This window comes from Musca autumnalis, unplaced genomic scaffold (genome assembly GCF_047663935.1).
Source record: "Musca autumnalis isolate F117 unplaced genomic scaffold, ASM4766393v1 scaffold_2, whole genome shotgun sequence".
NCBI classification, from domain to species: Eukaryota; Metazoa; Arthropoda; class Insecta; order Diptera; family Muscidae; genus Musca; species Musca autumnalis.
The window spans coordinates 34785252-34791251 of record NW_027411755.1 but is presented as its reverse complement, the minus strand read 5'-3'; the positions used below and the strand labels follow the sequence as shown (position 1 = coordinate 34791251).

Sequence of the window (6000 nt, the reverse complement as noted above, 5' to 3'; positions counted from 1 at the left end):
AAGACTATAACAGGCGTGGTTCCTTTTAAAGAATATTTTCCAAAGACTATCACAGCCTTGGTTCCTTTTAAAGAATATTTTCCAAAGACTATCACAGGCGTGGTTCCTTTTATAGAATATTTTCCAAAGTCTATCACAGGTGTGGTTCCTTTTAAAGAATATTTTCCAAAGACTATCACAGGCGTGGTTCCTTTTATAGAATATTTTCCAAAGTCTATCACAGGTGTGGTTCCTTTTAAAGAATATTTTCCAAAGACTATCACAGGCGTGGTTCCTTTTATAGAATATTTTCCAAAGACTATCACAGGCGTGGTTCCTTTTAAAGAATATTTTCCAAAGACTATCAAAAGGCAAATTAGGTCTTTCACCCCACCCCATTACCCACATGCACCAATATGTTGTGTGTTTCTCTAATAAAGCTTTTTCACCTTACCTGTCTTACACTAGAATGACTTCGAACGAAGTTAAATCACTAATTGTTAATTTTGTATTGTCGTCTCTATATGTGAATTATAAACTGCGGGTTCGTTTGTTTGTTCATATGCTCATCTGTTGCTGTTTCCCCCCAGCAGCGTCTTAACACAATTCCATTGTTTTCCACCAGCGCCCGCCGCATGTAGATAGTTTTCAGACGTTACAAATTTGAATTTTTTGTTTTTTTCTGCTTTTGTGTGAATTTTGTATTTTTCACTTTTGTTTTTGTTTTCGTTATTGTTGCTTTTATTTTTCACTTTTCATTACTTCTAGCACACAGACACCGGCGTCAACGAAACCAACAATGATAGCAATGTTTCAATTCTTTATAGAAAAAATCACAAGTTACGACTAGTAGCGTTTTAGACGTGTCACAACACGGGTTACGGTTTTGATTTCGGGCGGATACAATCTCGTGAGGATATCAAGGATAGCCTTCGGTTATAATACAATTTATCGTTGCGTTTTTTGTCTTGTTGTGTTTACTTTTTTCGCGGTTGCAAGTTAGTGGAAATCGTGAGACTTGTGTTCCACTCAGTTGAAGAATAAATAAACTTGAACTTGAAAAAATAGTAACAACAATTATTATTGAATAAAGTAGTGTATGTTTTTATTTTTATATTCATTTTAATAAAAAAAAATTTGCTTAAAAAATATAAATTAAAAATATTTTTACAAAATTAAATTAAAAATATTTATTATTTTTTAGTGAATGTGATCCTAAAATCTATGATATAAAATTTCTCAATAACTAATACAAAAAAACAAAAAATTAAATTGAAATATAAAATTAACCACAATTTCTATTCAAAAAATATTAATTTGAATATTTAATGCAGAATTAACTCCACGACAACATATTTATGGCGTAACGTGCCTTCTGATTCCCAAAAAAACTATTTTGAAGGCTATTAATACCAAATAACTTCCTAAAATAATTGATGTATCTAAGAGCTTTTAAGAGGATTACTTACAGCAAACAAGCAGAACAGTTCCATAAATGAACGACTAGAGTGGTGTTTCTTTTAATGAATATTTTATTGACTATCAGAAGAGTGGTTCCTTTAAAAGTACATTATCCTAGGACTATCCGAAGCGACGTTCCTTTTAAGAAATATTTGGTTCTATTATCAGAATCATGGTTCCTTATAAAATATATTTTGTTCGACTATTACAAGCGTGGTTCCTTCTAAGGAGTAGTTTGTTCTATTACCAGAATCGTGGTTTGTTATAAAATATATTTTCATCCACAATCACAAGAATATTTTCCAAAGACTATTACAAGCTTTGCTCCTCCTAAATAATATTTTGTCCGAAGATCTCAAGCGTAGTTCCTTTTAAATAATATTTTCTCCGACTTGCTCCGGAATGTTTTCTGCGGCTAACAGAAGCATTGATTTCTGTAAAGTATATGTTCTTCGACTATCACAAGTATGGATCCTTTTAAAGAATATTATCCAAAGACTATTACAATCATGGTTCTTTAAAGAATATTTCCAAAGACTTTTACAAGCGTGGCTCCTTTAAATATTTTCTTCGATCATCTCAAGCGTGGTTTCTTCTAAAGAATATTTTCTTTGAACCTCTGAGGACTATCACATGCGTGTTTCCTTTAAAAGACTATTTTCTTTGAACCGCTGAGGGTTACGCTTGTGATAGTCGAAGAAAAGACTATCACAAGCGTGGTTCCTTTAAAAGAATATTTTCTTTGAACCTCTGAGAAATATGTGCTTCTACTATCACCAGCGTGGTTCCTTTAAAAGAATATTTTCTGTGAACTTCTGAGGAATATTTGTTAGACTATCACAAGCGTGGTTCCTTTAAAATAATATTTTCTTCGAGCATATTAAGCGGGTTCCTTTTAAAAATATTTTCTTCGACAATCTCAAGCGTGTTTCCTATTAAAAGAAATTTTCTTGGAATATCTCAAGCGTGTTTCCTTTTACAATTTTTTTGTTCGACTGTTTCTTTAAAAGAATATTTTCTTTGGACCTCTGAGGAATATTTGCTTTGATTATCACAAGCGTGGTTCCTTTAAAAGAATATTTTCTGTGAACTTCTGAGGAATATTTGTTCGACAATCACAAGCGTGTTTCCTTTAAAAGAATATTTTCTGTGAACTTCTGAGGAATATTTGTTCGACAATCACAAGCGTGTTTCCTTTAAAAGAATATTTTCTTCGAGCATACTAAGCGGGTTCCTTTTAAAAATATTTTCTTCGCCTATATCAAGCTTGCTTCCTATTAAAAGAATTTTTCTTGGAATATCTCAAGCGTTTTTCCTTTTACAATTTTTCCTTCGACTATCAATTGTAATTGTACCATGGCTTAAACCCTTTGAGGAATATTAAATTAAAAAAAATATTTTCTTCAACTTATGAGTAATATTTCCTTCGACTATCAGAATCGTGGTGCCTTTAAAAAAATGTTTTCTTCGATCCTCTGAGGAATATCTTATTCGACTATCAGAAGCATATGTCCTTGTAGAGCACAAGAGTGGTTCCTTCCAAAGAATATTTTGAAAAGACTATCACAGGCGTGTTTCTTCTTAAAGAATATTTTCTTCGACCGCCTGAGGAATATTTTATTCGTCTATTGCAAGGTTGGTTCCATTATAGGAATATATTCTTTGGCCATCTTCAGCGTGGTTCGTTTTAAAGAATATATTCTTTGACCATCTCAAGCGTGGTTTCTTCTAAAGAATATTTTCTTTGGCCATCTACAGCGTGGTTCCTTTTAAAGAATATTTTCTTTGGCCATATTCAGCGTGGTTCCTTTTAAAGAATATTTTCTTTGGCCATCTTCAGCGTGGTTCCTTTTAAAGAATATTTTCTTTGGCCATCTTCAGCGTGGTTCCTTTTAAAGAATATTTTCTTTGGCCATCTTCAGCGTGGTTCCATTTAAAGAATATTTTCTTCGACTCTCTGAGGAATATTTTCTTCGGCCATCATAAGCGTGGTTCTTTGTTAAGATTACTTTTTTTTTTTTCAAATTTTAGAAACGTGATTTCTTTTAAGGAATATTTTTTACAACCCTCTAAGGAATATTTTCTTTGACCAGCGCGGTTCATTTTAAAGTACATTTTCTACGACCCTCTGAAGAAAATTTTTTTCAGCGTGGTTCTTTTTAAAGAATAGTTTTTCTAACGATCACAATACTGGTTCCTTTGAAAGAATTTATTTTTTCGATCCTCGGAAGAATTATTTGTTCGACTATCCGAAGTGTTGTTCCTTTATGGGAATATTTGTAAAGGCTACCCGAAGCGTAGTTCCTTTTAAAGAATATTTTTAGAAGACAATCAGAAGCATGGTTCCTTCAAGTGAATATTTGTAAAAACTATCAGAAGCGCGGTTCCATTTAAAGAATATTTTCAAAGACTATCAGAAGCGTGGTTCCTATTAGAGAATATTTTTAAAGACTATTAGAAGCGTGGTTCCCTTCAAAGAATATTTGTCTGACTATCTGGTTCCTTTAAAAGAATATTTTTTGACCTTCTATCCGAAGCGTGGTTCCTTTAAAAGAATATTTTTTTCGACCTTCTATTCGAAGCGTGGTTCGTTCAAATAATATTTTTCTGACTATCTGGTTCATTTAAAAGAATATTTTTTGACCTTCTATCCGAAGCGTGGTTCCTTTAAAAGAATATTTTTTCGACCTTCTATTCGAAGCGTGGTTCCTTCAAGTGAATATTTTTAAAGACTAGCGAAAGGGTGGATCCCTTCAAAGACTTTTTTAAAGTCTATCAGGAGCGTGGTTCCGCGCAAAAGAATATTTTTAAGGACTATCTGAAGCGTGGTGTCTTATGCGAATATTTTTAAAGACTATCGAAAGGGTGGATCCCTTCAAAGACCTTTTTAAAGTCTATCAGGAGCGTGGTTCCGCGCAAATGAATATTTTTAAGGACTATCTGAAGCGTGGTGTCTTATGTGAATATTTTTAAAGATTATCCATCAAGTGAATGTTTTTAAAGACTATCAGAAGCGTGGTTTCGAAGAGTGGTTCCGTTCATAGCATATTTTCAAAGACTATTAGAAGCGTGGTATAGTTCTAATAATACTTTTAAAGACTATCCGAATATTTTTAAATAATATTACAAGCGCGGTTCCCCTCAAAGAATATTTGTAAAGACTATCAGAAGCGTGGTTCCTTCAATTGAATATTTTTAAAGACTATCAGAAGCGTGGTATCATTCAAGCAATATTTTTAAAGACTATCCGAAGCGTGTTCAAAGAATATTTTTAAAGCTTATCAGAAGCATGGTTCCTTCAAGTGAATATTATCAAAGCATGCATGAAATATTATCAAAGCATCCAAAGGTTATCACAAGCGTGCAATGGCAACCCATTATTTTGTAATGCCTTGTTAAACAAGTAAGAACGGCCGGACCGAACTTGTTATACCCTCCACCACGATTTGTATTGAAGAAAAATGGAACAATTTCCCTTCGTGTATGAAGAAGACAAAATTCCAAATTTCAGCAATTTCGGTAAAAAATTTGGCTAATTTTCACAATAACCACATTCGGGAGGTATCGCTCTATGGAGGCTATATTAAGACATGGACCTGTACCGACAAATTTCTGGTGGAATGTTTTATACCTTTAAAATACCGAAAATCGGCAGGTACCCTTCCATGCGGGCTATATGAAGGCGTGGACCTTAACCGACAAATTTCTGGGGGAATGTTTTATACTCCCAACGAAGGCTAAGTACCAAATTTCAGACATTTCGGTGGATTATTGTGGCCACAACCTTTGAAATATCGAAAATCGGGAGGTACCGTTCTATGGGGGCTATGTGAAGGCGTGGACCTATACCGGCAAATTTCTGGGGGAAAGTTTTATACCCCCAACCAAGACTAAGTACCAAATTTCAGCCATTTCGGTGGATTATTGTGGCCACAACCTTCAAAATACCGAAAATCGGGAGGTACCGTTCTATGGGGGCTATGTATGACGAATATTTCGATGTGTTACAAACGGAATGACAAATTTAATTATACCCTCCATATGGTGGAGGGTATAAACAAGTTAAAAAGTATGAGTAAGCTCTGCCGAATACTGGCTACCAAATCCTTTTTCCCAAAAATTATTTACATATTTAGAGATTTTCAGAACTCTGCGGCCCTTTTTGAAGGAAAACTTGTTGGGTATTTATTTTAACGTAGTTGATCGTTCCGAATAAATGCTCACGTTTTGATAATAAATTTGATCTGGATTAAAGCGCAGAAGTGTTGCGGAGGAAGTAACTGAAGAGATGGATCGACATTGTCCATTTTGGAAGCAGATTTTAGTTGGGGAGTCATTCCTTTCAATAGATGTCGCGACCACCAGTCATTTCGGTTGGTCGTCGTAGGATTTAGAGCTTTTGGACCATTGTGCCGGAAAGCATGGGCTTGCCCATGAAAAAACATAATATTGCTGTAAACAGGACTACAGAACAGACCTTAAACTGCACTTAAGCAAAAATTTTAAACTTTTGTAAGGGAGATACCAGAACATCTAAAAATCTACTATTTTTTCCAGTTT

The 6000-nt window shown here is 34.1% G+C and overlaps 1 protein-coding gene across 2 annotated transcripts in view; it reads left to right on the top strand.

The window, feature by feature from the left end:
• Positions 1–718: 718 nt before the first annotated feature.
• The window catches only part of Ance-3 (angiotensin-converting enzyme Ance-3), a 511373-nt gene continuing 506091 nt past the window's right edge, over positions 719–6000 (top strand). The window contains exon 1 of one of the 2 annotated variants that reach the window (XM_073967517.1): positions 719–1076. The gene's annotated coding sequence lies outside the window, so the exon portion shown is untranslated. Of the gene's footprint in view, positions 1077–1183; positions 1906–6000 lie in introns of those variants that run through there. The other variant, XM_073967520.1, reaches the window with a different exon arrangement.